The sequence below is a fragment of the Strix aluco genome, chromosome 22, assembly GCF_031877795.1.
Source record: "Strix aluco isolate bStrAlu1 chromosome 22, bStrAlu1.hap1, whole genome shotgun sequence".
In the NCBI taxonomy this organism is placed as follows: Eukaryota; Metazoa; Chordata; class Aves; order Strigiformes; family Strigidae; genus Strix; species Strix aluco.
In genome coordinates, this window is record NC_133952.1 from 4,644,207 (window position 1) to 4,665,360 (window position 21,154).

Genomic DNA, 21,154 nt, shown 5'->3' on the forward strand with positions numbered 1-21,154 from the left:
ATCAAAAGTTCAGCAGTATGAGGATTATCTCAGGTGCCAAAATGGCACTGTTTCTACAATTTAAAAGCGGTTTGGTTTTTTTCTTTCCAGATAGAGAGTACCATCACCCTTTAACTGCTTTACCTACGCGTAGGTCAATCACTATAGCAGGAACTCATTCACAGTACACCAGAAAAAGAAGAAAAAAAGGGAAACAAAAACATCACTCACCCTGTAAAATTAGGAAGTTAGGGATTCCTTCTGGCTAATTTTAGGCAAAACAATAGGTAGCATAACCCCCCTCAACCGAAAAAACAAGGAGGTTTAGGATTAGTTTACTAATAAATAGCTTCTTTCCCACATACAAAAACCAAAACAAAGCTCTCTCTCAGATGAGCTATTAACCACTCACATCAGGAAACAAAGCCCCATCTTGTCACCTTTACATAAATAAAAGTCAGCAAAAGAGGGGTTGAGAGACACACCAAGAGATTCTCTACAACCTGTAGTAAAATTGTAAAGACAGTCGATGCATTCTGACAGAACAGCTGTATACATCATTATGTTAATTAAAATTAAAGTCTCATCTACTTAGCATACAAGTAATTCACTGAACCTCAGTGACAAAAGGAAGGAACCATTTCCTCAAAGGGGCATAGTCACATACAACTTTAACGAGTTGTCTGCTTATACTGAGGGCCACAGCATAGAGGAGATAGAAAAGTATTTAAGAAACAGTCCTGGCTATTTTAAGTAAAACAAAGCACTATCAACTATAAAACACACACAAAGGAAGTGGTAGGATAGATTACGTCAGCCCTTGCCTCAATTCATAAATCCTAACCGCAAAACAAGACAAATTCTTAACTGCCTTTCTCTGGAAACATGTTTAAAGTGAATACATGCAGTTTATGTCTTAAAATACGCTATTGAACAACACTCGCTGATGCATCACTTTCAAACAGCCACGGGGGGGGGAATTGTGTAATCCTAGTCAATTCTATCGTGCAGCCAGATCAAATAACATTTCAAGAACTGCCTGCCAAGCACCCAGCCTGCCAGAGTACAATAAGCACTCAAGTGCTCTGGACTCAAAACCACCTTTCAGTGGTCCCAGGGATCTTTATAAAATAGTTTAAACACTACGAAATTACAGGGTTGGAAAAACAAATAAAAGCTTTTAAATGCTGCTCCTACACAATTCTCAACTTGCTGTTAAGCATCTAAAACGTCTGTCTTGTGATATCCACTAGGCATAAGTATTCAAAACTGCGATTGCCTGTAAGAGCAAAAACTGACAAAAATGCAGAGTTGGTTGCACGTCTGGAACTAATTGCCTGCAGATTAACGGCTTTACATCGGAATAGTGTTCGTCTGCAGGGTTTTAAACCCAGTTTACTTCAAACTGAGTTCCCAGAAGAAACATACTGGTGGAGAATCTGAAACTACACTTCACTAGATTTCTATTCTCCACTTTCCTCTACTTCATGCCTAACATTAAGTTTAAAAAAAAAACACAAAACAAAAAAACCCACATTAAGTGGCCTTGTCAACTGCCATTTTCATTCACATACAGTTAAAGAAGCCGCATATGGCTGTAAGGAGGCCATCCAGTCACACAATGCCCCACGCAGTGCGAAGCCACATGGACTCAAGAGGAGCTTAAAACCAATTGCAAAACAAAGCAGAGCTGGTTTCTTCCTCAGGAAACAAAGTGGCCAAGCAGGTCTCCTGTCACTATCTGAAAACACGATTAAACATCGCTAAAAAAAAAGTTACACCACACACCGTAGCAATTAGTACTTCAAAGGCATTCCATTTTATCAAGTGCAGTGAAAAAGTACTTTCTTTGAGGATAAGGAAAATGCAATCCTTATCTCCTTTGCTTAAAAAAAACCCCAGAATTAAACAGAGCACTCCGTTTAGCTTCACTGTTTATATTTAGCACACAGAGGTAAAGCATCTGTTATGGAAAGAAAACCCTGCGGTCTTAAAGCATTCTGAACTTCCTAGGCCAAGAAAAACTATCGCCTCACCTACCAAGTCGATCCAACTTTTTCTGAAAAAACTGGAGTAACCCAAAGGGGAAAAGAGAATCGACTCGAGCTTTACCCCCATCCAGGTGTTTTCTGTGTTACCATTGGCTAAGTAACAATTAGGCAACTTGAAGAGCAGCCTTAATCTTCCTCTCGGAAATACAACTTGTATGCCTAAAGCACTAAAGTTACCCAATCCACCTGGGTTGGGGACCCACTCTCCTGACCCTCACCCGTCAGTTTAAAAGCAGATCCCAGACCCTGCCGCTCCGGGGCTTCACCACCAGCTCCAAGGCCAAGGTCCGGCCGCACTCGGTGACCAGGGGGGCACTCACCGCCAGCCTCGGGCTTAGGCTCTGCAGCTCCCGGCGGGGCCGGGCAAGCCCAGCTCGGCTGCAATCCCAGCGGCTGTGCAGCCTGACCCCAGCAAGCCCCCGAGTGGAGGGGGGGGGGGGGAAGGGGGGGGGGGGCGCGGTGCCCAGCGGCGGGACCCCTCGAGGAAGAAGAGGAGGAGGAGAAGGGCGGCGCAGGGGAGGAACCGGGGGCCAGGGGCGGCGAGAAGGCGCAGTTGGTGAACAAAAGGAGGCCCCTCCGCCTCGCCGCCACGCAGCTGGGCCGGGGTGCGGAGCAAGCGAGCGGCGGCGCCCGGGCCCGCCGCCCCCCTACACACACACACACACACACACACCCCCGCCTCCCCAGCGCAGCCCCCGCCCGGCACCGGGGAGGAGGCGGGCGCGGCCCCGGTTGCGGGGGGTGGGGGGCGGCGCGGGGGAAAACCCGGCGCGGAGCCCGCCCGGCCCACCCCCCCCCGTCGTTGTCGGTGTCGTGTCCCCCCCCCCCCCCTCCGCCTCCCCGCTCCCCCCCGCGCCCCGCCCGGCTCTCACGCACCGGCCCGGCCCGGCGCCGCTTCCCCGGTGCAGGCGGCGGGGCGCGGGCACGCACACGGAGACCCCCGCTCCTTCCCCCGGCGGCGGCCCGCCTCTGCCTCCTCCCCGCTCAGCCGAGCCGGAACCGGGAGCCCCGTGATTGATGGCGGCTCTTTAATAGCGTGGTCAGCTAGAAAATGCATCTGCAAGCAAGATATTAAGGAGGCAAAGCATCCCCGGGAGTGATCAGCCGCTCACAGCCCCGAGCTGCAGCCAGGAATATTAATGCAACCAGCCCGCCTCGCCTCCACGAACGCTGATCAAAACACACAGGGGGTGGGGAAAATGCAGATAAAACCGAGGGGTGGAGGGAACACATTCACAGCCGGCATTCGTTCCGGAGATGGATAGGGAAGATGCCTGTCCAGTGTCACATAAAAAGACACTTCTACACTAGGATTTTGTTGCGGTGTATTCAATTAGTAAGCCATTTTGTTTAAAATCCTTTCCACGACGTCTTCCCTCCCCCCTTTAGAAACAGAAATTCATCTGCTCGGCAAAACATGTTCTTTTTAATTGTATTTAATTGGCAATTTCTAAAATTATTAATATTTACCTCTTACTAAGTGTCTTCATGCCAACCTGTAACTTTTCCAAATCTCACAATGTCTTGCACTGTTCTTAAACACCACAACCATGACCTTTCAAGCTGCTAGGACCGACTTAATTTTAGAGCAAAGCTTTGCTATTTCCCTTGCAGAATAACATGAAAACAAGTCGTCTATGTAATCCATTACCCGAGGGCAATGGGCAATTTTTCCCTGCCAAGCAAATCCATTTCCTAGCCATGCAGTAGTATTTTACCTGTAAAATAAATGAGTACACCTCCTCAGAGCTGGTGTTACAAAGCCAAGTTAAAAAATAAAAAAAAAAAAAAAAAAAAAAATCAAGGTTCACAGACCCAGTCAATTAGAGCAACACCCTCAAGTACTGTCTGCCAACTTACTCTTTCCAGATGCTGTTAATTGTTTGTAGCTGTACATTTTCCCTCTGTAGATATTTCTACCATGTTTTGTACTAAAGCACAGGAGTCCTTCAGGAGACAAAGACCCGACTTCAAAATTTATTCTGTACTCTCTAGAAATAGCTACCTAAAACCACTAACGCAGCTGAAGTAGCTGATTAATTTTAATGCCCTTGCCACATTGCAAGACAGCTATGATCAATACAAATTGAAGATGGTGTGCAGCACAAGCTTCGCTCCCGCAATATTCATTGTACAACACTGGAGCCTATCTTTGAGAGAACTGGTTCAAAATAAGCTTTGTAACCAAGTATCCGTGTGATAGCTCCAAACCTGCCAGAGCTGAAATTCAATCCTCAAGTCAGTACAAAGAAACCACACTGCATTTATCCTCACTTCAATTTTCTAATCAAATGTGGCCTGACACCTCGCAAATCATAGAAAGGAACTTAGTGCTCCAGTGTGTATTTAAATCAGTGTTTACTTCTAATGACTTCCAAAAGAGCTTTCCAGCAGTAAGTTAATTCAGGCCAAGTTCCATTTATTTGCAAAATACCCTGTTTGATGGTATTTGCTCAAAAACACCTTATCCCTTTAGGACAGATGACCCAGCCAGCTTGGATCATAAATCCTTAAAGTCAGGAAAAATGCACTCCGATTTGAAAATAATATCTGTAGATTTTTTTTTGTATCCCATTAGGATGAAAGTTGTTCAAACAGTACAGAGCAGAGCATCCAGCAGTTTGAACACAGCAACAGAACCGGAGAGTATTCTTGAATCTCAGACACTGTCTTGCAAGTCCAAGGCAAACCAACTTCAGAACTCGGCAGTGTGGTAGACGGCAGTGAAATCGTCTGAAGTCCCATCTGTTTTTATACAGCATATTGGAGATTCTTGAATGAACAGAACAGCTACAGCATTCAATCACTGACATCAGAAACAACTGAACTTTCACTAATTGGCTTTCCTATGAGATATGGAGATCTGCCCCCATTTCATAGACTAAAATAAAAAAACCACCACAACATACACAGCGTACAGCCTCAAGCTCCATTTTGCAATAGGGGCTTTTTATCTTGTCTTTTGGAAATGGATTATAAAAGATGAAAAGCTTCTCTTGGTCGTGAAATACACCTTTGCTAGTCACAGCTTTATAAACTTACAACAGCATTTCTTTTAATACCAACAATGAAAACATGCATGTCTGAAAAAGGTGGGGGGGAAGCACGAGTTATACATACACGAAACCTACCAAGACTACTCAAGCAAAAACTACCTCCACAAGGCTTCAGCAAATATATCGTAGAGAATGAGACCTACAGCGGGCTGGAGCGGAGATTCACTGAATGATTGCTAACAGACCTCGCACAGTATGTTGTGTTTGGTCCAGTGTGCATCAGTTATCTGGTGTTACACAATGAAATCAAGCTCAATTCCACCGCATGCAAAATCCAGCCCAGCTTTCCTGGCAGCCTCCATTTATCAAAACAACCCTGTCATGTTGAGTACCATTAACAGATAATGAACTGAGACAAGGGATGCAGTTACAAGCAAAGCACTCCGCATGCTACAGGCCTAAGCAGGCAGCCAAGGGAGCTGATACCTGACTTTATAATAAACATCATAATTAAATAGAACACCTAGTTGAAGAAACATTAAGGTCATGACAATAAACAACAGAAGATGGAAACCTGAAAAAAATAAGGTTTTGACTTGCTGAGTAATTCCTGACATTGCTTAAAGGCATGTACAGGTACACCCAGGTACACTTTCTCTCCCTACAGCTAAGAACTGGAAAGCACCCGTTAACTTGCAGCTTTTGGTTTTCAGCGCTTTCAGTGAATACTGTAACACTTTGTATACTGTACCTACGCACTTCAGCTTATGAAAGATTGAGCACTGAGAAGTGACAGACAGTGTATCTTCAAAGAGCTGTAAAGTGTGCTGCTTTCTAGACATACTACTCATAACAAACAGGAATAATTCATAACTTCGCACAAGAATCCTACCATATTTGAAGAATATTAAACACAGACATACAAATTTGAAGAATATTAAATACAGATATACTCCCTGCAAGCCCCAAGGTCTATCCATCAACAGCATTCTCCACTTCTTCTGACAGAATTAGCCATCAAGTACGCATAAACATTTCACCCACTAGAAAAGCTGCTCCAAAGGAGCAATTTCAGGCCTACCAGATACATATATACCTCAAACACAAACTAACTGTAAACAGATTTAATGAGATTATACAGATTAAATGGCTAAATTAACTTTTTTTTAAGAGACATCCAAGACAACAACGTCCCACAAATGCTTAAAAAGGGGCTCACGAGTCATACAGTTAACTCATCCAGGTAACTTTTTTTAAGAGTAGGTTCAAGTACACTGTCTGGCTAGCACAAAATGTACAAAAAGAAGCCTTAAACATACTTTTAAGAACACATGGAGATGTGAACATGACAAGTGTTTTCTAAAAGCTAATATAACACTACTTCCCAGCTTAGGCAAGCAACAAGTGCAACACGTTAAACCCCCACTAAGCTGAACCTATTTTTAAATGGGACTTAACACTGTCTTCAGAAGCTCTGCCTTTGGATTTGGCATTGGGTAGAGGGGAAGAGGAAGGGAGTAGGTTCAGGGATAACAAGCTAATGGCTTAATATTATTGTCACAGCACTGTTTTTCTTGTGTGTCACTTAATTCCAGTCCTCATCAAAAGTTTCCCTTTCACTGTCCGTGCATATATTCCCAGCCAAAACAACAGTGATACCTTCAGTAAAACAAAAAGCCTGAAGTAGAAGCAGTTTAAAATGAAAATTAGCTAGAGAATTCCTGAGGCCAACGGTCAACCGAAGGATTCCTCAGCAGAGGAGAGGAAACGTAGGCTGAGCTACTAGCACGAAAGGTCACCTCTTCACTGCTCAGAACAGGAACACTGAATATTTGTTACCCATTTGTTTTCAGCTCAACATCAAAGCGTCTAGGCTCTACCTATTCTCAACACAAACCTCTGGTCAGGTTAGAAGTGATGTTTTCTTCCTCAGAAAATAATGCATTGTTTTATGAGTATAAACACAGATGAAAATAAATTATACTTAGCTCTTGACAAGACAGTTGTTACTGTCTACATACAAATTTCTTCAAACCTGCTTGAAGCAGGAAAGTCTTGTCTATGCTTGTAGATCTGTGAGCACATGTGAATACCCACAGCAAACAAGTATTGAGTTTTAAGCAGCTTCTTGCCACGACACTAATTCAGCCACAGCCTGCTCCACAATTATACGAGGGTACTTTTCCACACTACTAAAACATAATCTCCAGGAGGAAATTCAGTGCAATGTTATTATTGCTTCGACATAATCAAAAGGCCATTTCATTCTGTAATCCAAGTCTACCTAAGGAGACTGTAAACTCTGCACACAGTTAAACACAGAGTCTTGTCCACTTCCGCTCCATCACGTTTACATATACAGCAGTTCTTAAAAATCAGCACAAAGCGTTATTTTAATCTGGTATAGAACTGCTGAAATTTCGATCAACCATTTCCTTGCCTCTCTCAAATCCCCAAACGGAACCCATAACCTTTAAAGACAACAAACTGTCAGAGGTTTGGCTTTTTTTGTTAGGTTGGATTTTGTTGTGTTGGTTTTGGTGGGATTTTTCTGGTTTTGGTTGGTTGTTTTTGTTTGGGGTGAGAGGTGGTTTGTTTTTTTTTTACCAAGCCTCTAGGTACACAGCATCTAACCTAGAACCTGCTAAACCGAATTACTAACGCTACCATGCACTTTATAGTTCAAGAACTGTGACTTCTTTTCTGTACTTATGTGGTGTTGAGGTTTATATTCCAGAAGACCTCCAGTCCTTACAGGTCACTACTAAAATCTGACACCACATTAATACTCTGGGAAAGGAGGACCCTGGTAAACACAGAAAAGTCTGAGGAACTTCAACTTTATTTTAACCACTCAGGCCCAAGAATGCCAGGCACCGCCCTTGCTGTAACTGCCACCAATGTCACCACCTACTCCTTTGCCACCCCTGTAAGATAACACCTTTGGACCAAACTCCACCTGACAGGAGAGGCACAAGCTCAAACAAAAATCCTAAAAAAAAAAAAAAGAAACACCAAGACCAGTGCACTGGTGGTACTTAATGCTTGTTAATATGACTGCTTGTCATTAGATAAAAACACAAGGTGCCTCAGATTCCTTCTCAGCCTATCCAGAACCTGTGACAGCCGAAAAATTACTGTTGGTACAGTCAATGACCAGCTGAAGAATGGGGATAGTGACTTCAAGGACATAAAGTCCTGCATAACTCCATTCTACATGTCTTTGAAGAAATCTGGTAGGTTATTTTTATACAGCATCTTGGATGCACGCAGCATTTCTGTCACAGTAAGGAAGAAAAAACAAAAGTTGCTCCCCCAGGGAGCTGTGAAAACTAAGGCAATTCACATGCTAACATGTGAAACCTCAGGATTTTACAGGAAGGCCTAGCTTAGAAAGTGTGTGGGGGAAACCCCAAAAAAAAAAACCAACCAACCACCAACAAAAAACCATGAAACAGCTATGGCCCAGCCCACTGGGAGTTCAATCTCAAATCCCCACACAATTAAGTCAACATTCACAGTAGTCTCAGCCTATACCCTTCTCCCTATTCTCCCCGCTCCAAACGCTGAAGACTCGGTTCTGCCAGCTATATAAACCCTTGAAACCACACTTCAGTGTGCCTAACAAAAAACCCAAGAAAAAACAAACACAAGGCAGAGGAGACAGCATTTTCTATTTACAGTTCAAACTTAATTCAAGGGCGAAACAGGACAAAATTGAACCAGAAAGGCAGTATGCTTTCTTGGGGGGGGGACGGGACACGACACAAAAAAGAGAAAAAGATTAAAAAGCTGAAAAGCTGAGGAATGCAGCAACTTAGCAAGGTTTGGAAATAAATGCTTTGATGTGCATAGGTAAGTATCTAAGTACAAAGTGTAATAAACTCAGTTGGGATATTGTGACCAAGCTACTAGGGAACAAGTAGCGAGACAAGTAACTTGACACCCAACTACAGCTTTCATATCCAGAAATGAAAACAAACCAGGGAAGACAAATTTTAGCAGACATGAACTTTTTAGCTTATCACAGAAATCGCTTTTTTCATCATTTCTTCTCTGGTTTGTTTCCACTTCTCTGTAGGGACCAATACTTAAATTCAAAAGTGTTTTTGTAGAAAATCTCTGCCCTGGGAAACTCCAAATTACAGAGTGGTACATTGTAAGCCAAGAATATTAAAATAAAATCCAGTTGTGTCTGCCAGATTTTGTGGTACTTACAGCAAGACATCAACCTGTTCAGCAGCTTCTTGAACTTAACGACAAAGTGACACACAATTTATTTTAGAAGGTATTATCTTAAACAAGAAAAAAACCCAAATTATTTGTCAAGAAAAAGTCATATTTAAAAGGAAAAATTTACATACTTGAAAACATAATAAATGAATTTAAAAAAAACCCAAGAGACCATTTGTTCTCAGCTGTATATAAAAAAGCAAACAAAATAAAACTCTCAACAGTTGGGGGGTGGAGGGGGGGTGGAGGATGGGAGGGGTAAAGCTAAACAAAAGGAAGAAAAGTAAGCAAATGCATCTTTTTTAACTCTATCAAAGCAATTGTAAAACAATGGAAGTTTGCCTGTTCTTCCCTCCAGTTTCAACTCAAAGTAATGGTGAGAATGGAAAACATGATACCTCTATCAACAGCCTGTGGTATGTTTAAACTATTATAATATAAAGCATACTCATACTCACAAGCTAAAGGAAATGACTGCCAAATGCTTCCTTTACAATCTTCCTTCCAGAGTAAGGTAGATTCTTTACCAAGAGGTTTTGTCAACACACCAAGTATAGCAGAAATTGAACTAACAGATATGTAAAATGTGCAATGGATTTACGGCTTTTTATTGAAATCACAGTGGAGATAGGAAATGTGACTACAGCTCACAGTTTTTTAGTGCAGTAATCACTTTCACATTCAAAGGCTTCAGAAAATTCAATAGACTTTTTTTTTTTAAGTGACAATAACCACAGGATGTGACCATACCTACAGTAATCTTTCTCTCCAGACGGGGAGATAAGCTCTAAAAACAGGAAGTTTCTACTATAATCTTGAAAAAAGGTTAACAGTCTAAAACCACATGACTCCAGTTCAGTTACATGGCGAAGAAACTCTTGATTTCCCAAAACTATGGGAGAAGATACCTAGTGTAGGAAACCAATTCAGGCATTGCTCTACCACACCCCTCCAGAATCCCCCAAACCATGCAATAATCTGAAGGTTCTTAGTTTATTATTCTTCTTTTCCCTCCACAAATTCATAAGAGTAAACAAACAAGACAGCTTCCATCTCACAGGAAGAAATAGTGGTTTATGTCAAAAATCAATACTTTCCCACATGCACCCATTTCTTAAGAGCCTTTAAAAAAAAAAATAGACCAGGTTAAGAATTGCAACCAAGTGTTCAGCACGTATCTGCCTCGGCCATGCTACAGCCTACTACACTTAAAGCAGCCCTTTTATCCTTCTGAAAAAGGTCTCTGTACACTTTGGAAGACCTGATAAAGGGATACATTCAAAACTCTACTGCCTAGAGTGCACATGACCTTCCTTAAAGAGTTTGCTGGACTCAACTTATTTTTTTGTTTGTTTTTCAAACAGATAGGGATTTACTGATTAGGAACATATTTCACACAGCAGTCTTCAGCCACCTACCTACGCAGAAGCTTTAAGCGAACTAAAAGGAAGCAGCAGATATCTGATAGCCACTATCAACCAATTAACACTCAAAAAGGCATTTCAAAATTCGTTTCACAATATTTCTCACACTGTAGATGAAGAGGTGGCAATAGTTAAGCATGGTTTATACCAGCTTATCACTCTCAAAAAAAAAAATGGATCCTGCTGTATATTTTAACATAAATCAGTTCTGTGCTACTTGTCTAAACAATGTACATCTTCCTATCAGCATTTAACATAAAATAACATAAAATCACACTAAGGGCTGAAAAATTCTATTCACATGACTATATTCTGACTGAACTTCCTTCAAAATTCTCAATTAAAAACCACACCGGTCTCAACTATGCTCACCTTGGTTTCATATGTAATGCAGCTACTTCAGAAACACACAAATTACCTCAGAATTTTTGGGAAGGCTATACCGGCAACGTGCCAGTTTTCCCCTGACACTGTTCCTTCAATGACCTATCAGAAAGAGAATTTAATGTAAAAGGCATCCCAGGTTTTCTATTTAGTTGTCTCTTCTTGTGATATGGAGAAAAACACACAGCAATCCAAACAAACTAAGACAGAAAAACTTAAAATACATAATCCCCATCAAAACAGGGCAACCAAGTAAGGCAAGATAATAATAAGGGTATGTGAGAGCTATCTACACAATTTCTTGAAAGTACTTGCAGAAAACTATAAAATATCAGGGTAGCACTCCCTCCCATTTTAAATTGTGTTCCAGACATTACATCTGAGGAAATCAACTGCATCCAGATTGCAAATCAAGACTTAACTGAAAAACACACACAAAGGGACAATTGCTTAAAACAAACATTCATGTAAGGAAATATTTACATGTTCTACATTAAATTTTACGTGAAAAGCAAACATTCCTGGACAGAAGGAATGCAGGAGCTTCAGACTATGTGAGGCAAGTTTCCAATGTAAAAAAATAAACAAAAAGCTTTAAAGCCACTGCACAGAAACCTCGTCAACAAAAAGGGCTCAAGAGTAATCAGTGACCATTTCCTAATCAGGTGACATGGTCAAGCTGCAGTATGCCATCTAGTGTCAGACTCCTAAAAGATATGTTATTAAACCCAGTAAACACCGCAAATTCAAGTAAGCCAAAAAGACCATGTAGAGACTTGACTTTGCAATTGCAAATTTTAAGTCTTCTGTTTTCCCCTTAAGTGCTGACAACAGCCCAGCTGAAAGCATTAAGAAAGAAAACAAAGCACAAAGTTAAGCAACATCACAGGAAGATCTTTAATACGTCTGGTTCACACTCCAGTTAACAATTCGATTCATTAATCAAGACATGAACTAAAGAACAACAAAAACAGCACACAAAGTGCACAAAAATCGAGAGGCACCCAGGCAGGTCTTGTGATACATCGAAGGTGACTTTGCTTGGTCTATGAGCTATTATCTCACTCTCTTCTGAACACAGTGACTAGGCTTTGACGAGGTGACTGACAGGAACTGCTGATTTTTCATGCTAGTGTTTTATCAGTAACAAGTATTCACATACACCTCATGAGTTCATTAATAATCCATTAATAAGACTTGTATGAAAGCTTGGCAAGCAACTTCCTCATGAAATAAAAGCTGCTTCTTTGCTTTTTAGAATCTGAACATGCCAAGGGTGGCATATCAAGAGGTGAAAAACATAATGTGAAGGCTACATTTTGTTTCAATTTTCCTAACATAGTCATCATTAAACAGTCACAGAACACACGCCAGGTTATCCATTTCCTTCCCATTTACAACCTCCAGTCATCAAGTTTCAGAATGAAATTTTCAAGTCACATGTCTACAACAGCACCTGCACATGTAACTTCAGGTTTATGTAACCATACACAGACAGCAAAAAGAAATAGTGCCCTTCCCCCTAAACATCAGGCCAAAAGGTCACACTGCACACATCTAACTTCCACGAGGATGTCAGTGTGTAGCACAAGTAATGGCTCTAAAATATATTAAGCAGGGAATTGTCAGGAGTAAACTAACAGGAAAAAAACCCACTAAATAACATTTAGAGAAGAGCAGGAACTGGACAGCTAACTAACTAGAATCAAAGCCTGTATTTTCAGGTTGATTTGTAAAGCACGGTTGTTAACGGTGGTTAAATATTAACAGTGAATGCAATTTCAAGAAAGCAACATGAAGTATACTGCATATCCTCCCTTTACAGGCATGTAAGCAATGATTGCTTAGTCCATTACTCAATTTACAGCGTTACAAGACATCAATTCCAACCCAACATCATCTACATTTTTCCAAAGGAACGGGCAACAAAGTATGTTGTTGTCATTTCCCTTGATAGTATTTTCTCAATGAAATCTACACTTTGGGATACAATAACAGGATATATTTTAAATAACTGGACCTTACTGGACAAAGGAGGTCAAGAACAAGCCTGACAATCTTGCTTGATTCAGCTCTTGGAATGAATAGGCAGAGTGCCTTTCATGGCTTCCACTGTGAAGAAGCCCATCACTGTATCTCATTTTTGTCAGTTCATTCATATACAGGAGGTGGTGTTTAAAAGGAGAAACTTCGAAATCAAATAGTTCCCAAGAATACCACTATATTCACTTGAGATTAAAACTTCCACTACCTTCCCTCCATTAGTCCAATTTACGGTAGGAAGCACCATGTTTTGCTCATTAGTTTCAAAGCCTGGGTGGGGGTATTCGGTTTGTTTGTGCGTTTGGGTTTTTTTAAATAACCTTTAAGATGGCTCTCTTGATTAAACCATTTTCATCCTTCAATGAGTTTGATTCCTATTAGTTCAGACTGCAGAGAAGACATTGATTTTTACTCTAGTCAGGATCAAGAGAAGTAACAGCTTTTCCAATTAAACAGCTGCTCACAACGTTAAGTAGAAAAATATGTCCACAGCAATAATGTGCAAGTGTCCAAAGCACTCTTCAGTGATAACAAAAGCTAACAGACATGCTTGTAATAACTTTAACCTTTAACTTGAGAAAGGAGGAAAACTCCATGTATTACAGACAGTTCAGCTCCTGTTAACTCTGCTGATAAGAAGCTGTAACACTGAGAAAGGCTCAAAATTACAGACAACTCATCTTCCAGCTCTGAATTACCATCATTATACCACACAAATCACCACATTGGGCTTCAGCCTACTAAAATAGAAATCACAACCAGAAATGGTCGAGTAGGCTGCTGCTGCTTCTCCTCTTAAATGAAGCTTTTATACCAAACAAATCTATACAGTTCTTGCATTATAGCCTTTCACAGAGTTGCACTGTAAATCAAATGTTTTATTCCACAGCCTGCAGCTATTCCCACATTTAATAACTGACATGGGAGACAAGTTTTAATCTCCATCAGGCTGAAACAATTACTATCCTCATAACCACTCAAGTCAAAGGTAAAAATTACGAGTTTTGTATTACCTGATTGCATATTCAGGGGGAAACAGTTATACTTTTCCAGAGGAAAAAGGCAAAGAATATTAGTACAACAAAAGAGGGGAGCCTGAACAATCATACTCCCTAATTTTGCATGTACCAGGGTGACCACGCACTCCAAGCAGTCAAGACAAGACTTTCTTTTAAGCTGTAAAAGAAATCCATCATTCTTGTCACAGAGCAACAAAGAGAAGAGAACAAATACTACATTTGCAGAGTTAAATATTCTCCAACCAAGAACTTGAACTGCAGCTTTAGATAACTGGGGGACTTTTTTTAGTCATTAGGGAAACAGTTCTCATGCTCAGAGAAAAATATATTGAAAAGTTACCTGACTTAAGTGATACGGAAGTCTGTCCTATATCTGTGCCATTACTGCCAATGCTGCGTTTTCAGGTTTTAAAATACTTGTTAAAAGGAGTACAACTTTAAATTTAGGAAGTTATTCTAACAGCAAGGGCCATGACTGAGAATAGCAATAGCTAGACTCTCCCTAAATTGCTACCAGCACTTCTTATACTCTGTCTTGGTCACATACAGCTCATCCATGGATATACATCCTACCACAACTGCTAAAACTGAACGGAATTTGGTATGGAATCTGCTGCCCCATGCTGCAGTCCAACACTAAGCAACTAAGAAGCATTAACTCTTTGAGGCTTTACAATCCCTAACAAAGAAATGCCCTCCCAAGGACCATCACTTAGTTTTTTGGGAAAGGATTGCAAGACTGTATGTAAAGGTAAGAAAAAGAAGGAAGTGTTACAAGGACAGTTATAAACAACAGAAAAAAATGCCTATGTGAAATTCCGTGTGGAATTTGTACATTATTACATGCTTTACTACCAATTACTACTAGCTGCTAGAAAGGAATATTAAAAAATAACAAAAATCACAGCAGGTCAAGACACTGCTTCTTTCTCTTTGAATATATTGAGGCAAAAATGCAGCGTTTTAACCTCTTGTCCAAGAAAGGAAGAAAATGCCATCAGGTTTGAACCATTCATCTTTTTATTTATGCTCTATATAGGCCTGAAAAGATACTTCAAACATCCAAATTATTTAACTCAGCACGAAGACAGTAGGGAGGGTGTTAGAGCTCAGTGTTTTAGAAGCCTTGTGAAGGAATGCCCCCCCCCCGAGCTAAATAATTAAGACTCATCTTCCAGAGTAACTCTCCAGGCCAAGCCAATATCCACGTTTCCAATATACTGAGAGGCCGTATGGTTGGTGGGAAGGACAGAAGGAATGCATAGCGACTTTGATTGCTTTTCTCCAGCGAAACCTCCTCTTGGCACGTTAAAGAGGGGAAGGAGCCCGCTCCCTGGATTCAGCGCGCCCTCTGGAGCCAGCTCCCGGCAGTGACCGCGCCCCCCCGCGCCCTCTAAAACGGTGGTATTTCACACAAAAGCTGGCAACAGACCCATTCCATATCGGTAAACACAACAGCCTTTTTCAGACATCGGGGGATAAATGTAGTCTCTTCTAAATTTACATACAGCGTGTGTATGTGTATATATGTACACATATATACACACACATACATATATGTGTATGTTACACATACATACATGCGTATACATATGTATAAACATATATACATGTGTATACACACACATATTATCTCTCAGTTACACACCCACCACAGTCCCAGGGGGAAGAGGGACCAGCAAAACAGCACAGGGGGAGCCACGGCTCACGGCATGAAGCAATTTTTCCAGTTTTGAACAACTATCAGCATATTTAAGCAGGTTGTTGATAATTGTATGGTAGCACACAATTCTGCTTTCTCCCACATTATATATCAGTAAACACAACAGCCTTTTTCAGACATCAGGGGATAAATGTAGTCTTGTCTAAATTTACATACAGTGTGTGTATGTATATATGTATATACACACATAGGTGTATATATGTTACACATATATACGTGTGTATACATATGTATAAACATATATACATGTGTACACACACACATATTATCTCTCAGTTACACACCCACCACAGTCCCAGGGGGAAGAGGGGCCAGCGAAACAGCACAGGGGGAGCCGTGTCTCACGGCACGAAGCAATTTTTCCAGTTTTGAACAACATATTTAAGCAGGTTGTTGATAATTGTGTGGTAGTACACAACCCAGCTTTCTCCGAGTTTGATTTATGAAAGGGTGTTGCTTTTATCACACACAGTGCAGCTTCTCTAGGAGTACAGCGTCCACAAGAACAATGTAGAATTTTACACCTGTAAATTTTTACATGCTTCTATAACAAGTATTCCTATAACGAGTGTTTAAAAAAGTTGCTTGTCTTAAGTATTGTTAAACAACAGACCATGCAGCAAAGCATCTTATTCAGAATGCATGTGCAATCGTACCCGTTCTTCCACCCACTACCAGTGTTTGGGTACGCCTCCCCCTCCGCCTCCCTGGGAAAAAATGAAAAAAAAAGGTGGGTTTTTTTTTTTCTCTCTGAAATACCAATGCCCAGGGGCAGTTATTCCATTAGGCTGCATAAATAAAAACCCACCACCACAAAACAGAACAGTGTAATAAAGCATTTTAGTAGTAACCAAAATTCAAAATCATCCAGGCTGAAAAGTCTCATTTTCAAATTGCTCTCACAAACTTCCACTCTCAACTACTTGGCTTAAGCGAGATCATGATGTTGCAACGTTCTTCCCAGTTTATCTCCTGAAGATACTTTCCTTCATAGACCAGGAGACTTGCAAGTGTTTTTTTCCGACTCTTCCTACTCATGAAAAATTTAATGGAGGGTGGGAAATAATGGCAAAGCTAGGAATAGAACTGCATGGTAGTCACCAAGCCCATTATGTCATTAAGAACCAGTTACTGAGCAGGAAAAACTTAATTTCTCTTATGTTGGAGCTAGTACCTCTCCTTGTTATTTCCTGTCCCAGTTTTGCGGGAACACTGAAGTTTTTCACAACAGGATTGTCTCCTATATCCACAGCACAGAATAAGTTATGCAGTGAGCTAATAAAAATACAAACTTGTTCGCTAAAAACATCTTGAGCTTTTTATGTCATATGCCTGTTAATTATCTGCATTTCTATAGCTTATCTTAAAGAAAATTGTTCATGTTGGGCAGAGACTCCCATTATCTTTTCTACTGACAAGCACAACATTTAAAAAAAATAATCAGTGTTTTACTGAAGTTTGTACAGAAAGTGGCGTGTGTTAGGCTGTGCTTCTTGGTAAGTTAGCAATTTGAAGTGGTTTAACTCTTGGAATTACATTAAGTATAAGCCAATCCTAGACAATGCAACTCATTTCAGGACTTCCATTTCACCACTTAAGGATGCTGGTCCTTCCATCCTTATCAGCCTTTAAGGGTGTCATAAGCTACTCATTTTCATATCCAAAAGCACTAAAGAATACATAGAAGACTACACCATCTAACATGAGATGAGTTTCTTATCTGAAACCTCAAGGACATGAGCATCTTGATCTCTTTTTCCCTATGTATGAACCCTTTTGAAAGACAGTAAGCATGAACAGTCTCTGCATAAACTCCCACGTGCTTTTTCCTCTGGATATCAGGTGACTCCTGCGTACTCTTAGAAGACCTAAGCAGCATTAAATCCTTTGATTCGATCAAGTAATGCATGTGCCCATGACAAAATGGTTCTTTCTTCAGACACAGAAGTTGAATAGGTATGCTACCATTCCTGACAGGACATATTAATAGCAAGAAATAGATCCTCTCTTTACCAGCCCCATGCTGTTGGCCACTAGCTGCCTCCCTCATCATGACATGGATGAAACTATGCAAGTATTCAGGCAAACATTAAAATGTTGGTAGAAAAAAAAAAATAATCTCCCTGAGATGTGTCCTATCAAATCTGTCCTGTCCATTAAATTTTCATGGGTAGGAAAAGTCAGAAAAAAAACCCAGCAAAATAAGACACCTCTGATTACAGTACAAAGCTATTAAAAAAATTGCTACTTCTCTGTCACTCAGAAGGAGAGTTAACTAGCTCATGTCGAATAAAAGCAAAGTTTCCTTTTCAATTATTTCATGTGCAGCTTTCTACTGAAGGGAATAAGGAAGCTGCTCTCAGGGTTTTTATTGTCAGGCTGAGTATGGATCACAGGAGCTGTTCTTGATCTGTTTTAACATCGATCACATCTGTAAGATTACCTCACAGTCATAAGAACTGGAGTTTTTAATTATTATTTGTAAATTAAAGATTTTAAGGCATAGTATTTCAGTTAATTAAAAATCCACTTAGTTACCAATCTACTATTAAAAGACGTATTTTAACCTTAAATGAGGGTAAGTTACTGCCATGTGGAAATGTATCATAAAATTCTCACTCGTTGATTATGAACTTTTTCCTTAAAGCAGGTACATGCAAAAGGTAACACTGACACAAGAAAGAAGCTATGCAGAGACCATCTAATAACTACTAATCAATTCAATTAATCCAAATCTGAGCCCTTGGGAAGAAAAAAAAGAGAAAACAGACTGCAGAATTTAATGATGTCCTTTTTTTTTAATCCTCCAAATTAAGCAGACTCAACCGATGACTGAGAACGGTGAACAGGTTACACAATGGAAGCAATTTCTAGTGAGCTGTGAAGGCAATCGGAGTTCCTAACCAAGAAGGAAGGTGTTTCCTTCACCCCCACCAGTCCCCCATCTTCATTCTCCAGTCTGGGACGACATTTTCTGGTGCAGAAAAGCACGTAAACATACAAGGTCATGCTCTTGAGTTTTACTCACATCTCATACTGGAGATGTATCTTCTATTTCAGAAAATCTATGATTATCCTTCTAATCTTTCTTGAAGAGGATATTCATCCTTCATCTAAGGAGATTCAAAAAGATCTCTTGAGGACCCTGCTTTTGGATACAGGCAGTAACTGTAAGAACTCTAAGGGCTGTAGGAATTCAGGGCTATCTTCAAATAACCATTTCCTTTAAAGTAAATCATAGGAAAAATGAGGACTTAAAACAAAAGTGCTTTTTACTTTTAAACAAGCTCTACATAAGGCCAAAGAGGCAGAAGAAAATCGCTTGTCTCTCCAACACACTAAGTCATTGCCAGGAAAATAGATTTGGAAAAAAAAAGTCAGAAAAGTTTTTTTGTGATACGAACAGGCAGAAACACTAGCCTACAGAAAGGATATAATAAGCTTCCACCACAAATTATCTTCCATAGAGATATTTGTTGCGAGAAAACTGTTCAAAATAACAGCTGCTCTTGCAATTGCCTAACAAATACAAGTCAAAAACTCAACTTCAGAGGCACAACAGCTATTTCATAGCTAAACAAAACCAGGCTAGGCCACTTGGGCTGCAAAAAACATCACTCAGAAATCCTAGCACGTTTAGTGTAATATAAAGATTAAGCTGTGTCTTCCTTGAAAACTCTACACGTGATTTTTTTTTTTTCTTGGTTTTGATCTAACTGTCAAATAGCAACTACCTATATGCCTTTTTTACAAACAGAAACATAGATCTGTGTGGGTGACTGATAACACAATAAAAGCAGTTTCTGTACACTGGTTAACATTAGGTTCCCACACCTAAAATACAGTCATTCTGAATGTCATCTTTAGCAACATCCTGATGGAAATAACAGCCAAACTACGTAAAACATTGCTGGATTAAGAATACCATTTGCAAGATACTGGGTTTTGATCCACAAAAGCTGTAAAATCACATCTAAATTAAATGCCATATACAGCTAACAGTTACTACACTTGCCCGTTCACAGCTCTATACTTTTACACATACGAAGTTTGCAGTTTTATAACAGTTGTCAGTGCAAGAAGCAATTGTGAGTTTTAAGGTCGTGCCTTTGTACTTGTTTATTTACCTTTGAACATCAAAATCAACAAATAATTGAGAACAGCAGCTAAAAATAGCATCTATTGAAAGACAAATCTAGAGTCTTTCACAGCTACAAACCTTTACTACATACCTCAATACAGATTCCTTTTCTCAAAAAGGATCAATAGCCTGGCCACTGTTTTAGCACAACCCCTTCTTTCTGCAGAACCACTACTGCTCTGATTCTGAAAATGAGCAAACTGCTGTGCACATAAAAAAAATACTACCTGCAATTCAACTGACAGATAAGTAATCTTGGTAGCTTTCCTGTCTTTTGCTAAAGAGCATTTCCTCACACCTCATCTCCCTCTCACGTGACCAAAATAGAAAGATTAAGGTAAGCCATTTACAGCCAGGAAAACTAACACTTATTACATGTTATTTTTAACTAGCTACACTGAATTTAAAAACGTATTCACAAATTATGCCAATGGCTTTCAGCAGCAATATTTATGCCTCCCACAGCTAAAGTCTGTGCATTTTCTCCCTCCCTTATATTAATGTGTTTATCCAACCATAATTCCATTAGTATTATGTAACAAAGACAATCTTCTTAGGCATTTTATCATTACCTCACGCCAAAACCAACCCACTGCACACGTACACTTCCACTGTAAAACTGTTACCTTTCTAGACTTTGCTGACATAGAAGGAACTGATGTAGAACTGAACTGCCACCTTCAACTGCTGAGCAGACCTGACTGTATCCATAGCCAAACTCTCACAAAACAGAACGACAGCATCACTGGCCAATGTCATCTTTTCCTCATGCACTCTCATGACATACTAACAAGTTATTTTAACAGTTGTGATTCTTCCTTTAAGAAAAAAGAATGTTAAAAATACATTTAATGTTTGTCAACTGTCTACCTCTCTTGCATGTTGAACGCAGTAAATACTATTTGCAGTTATGTCTGTAATTTGACATTAATTCCTTAATCTTCTTAAGTCAGGGCAAGCTTGTAGATCATTACGAGGTTATTTAGAAGAGGACATTTGAAGTATTACATGAAGTGTACATTTTATTAAGAAAATAAGTTAACTCAAGTTTTGTACTTTGTTATTCACACACCTGAAATAAATCCATCTCCTTGGGAGAGCAATAAAAAGATGCACTCTGAACTATTATTGCTACGTAATCCTCTTTTGCGTGGTACAGTA

At 40.1% G+C, this 21,154-nt stretch overlaps 1 protein-coding gene across 3 annotated transcripts in view; it reads right to left on the minus strand.

Moving 5' to 3' along the window:
* The window catches only part of RERE (arginine-glutamic acid dipeptide repeats), a 254,855-nt gene that overhangs the window by 201,390 nt on the left and 32,311 nt on the right, over positions 1-21,154 (minus strand). Inside the window, exon 1 of one of the 3 annotated variants that reach the window (XM_074848544.1) lies at positions 2,907-3,063. The exons of the other annotated variants lie outside the window; for them this stretch is intronic. The gene's annotated coding sequence lies outside the window, so the exon portion shown is untranslated. Of the gene's footprint in view, positions 1-2,906; positions 3,064-21,154 lie in introns of those variants that run through there. 3 annotated transcript variants of the gene reach the window in all.